Genomic DNA, 249 nt, shown 5'->3' with positions numbered 1-249 from the left:
CGTACTCCCACCACGCGTCACCTCCTGGGCTGTGGTGGAGCCCCCTCCCCCGAAACCACCTCTGTCCAAAGGCGGTGCACCCAGAAACCACTTACCGCCCTCCCCTGTGACGTAAGCCCCACGTCACCTGCCGCATCATCCGCCTGCGTGGCCTCCTGCCACTGTACCGCCGAGTCACCCTGCCACATGTCCTGTCATTGTCACCTTGTCGTACTGCCACGTCACCTCCGTACGTGATGACATCATCAT

The sequence above is a fragment of the Pinus tabuliformis genome, chromosome 5_1 (assembly GCF_031772625.1).
Source record: "Pinus tabuliformis cultivar Carrire ecotype Pingquan chromosome 5_1, CPIR1, whole genome shotgun sequence".
Taxonomy (NCBI): domain Eukaryota; kingdom Viridiplantae; phylum Streptophyta; class Pinopsida; order Pinales; family Pinaceae; genus Pinus; species Pinus tabuliformis.
The sequence above is the reverse complement of the archived record's forward strand: the minus strand, read 5'-3'. Positions refer to the sequence as shown.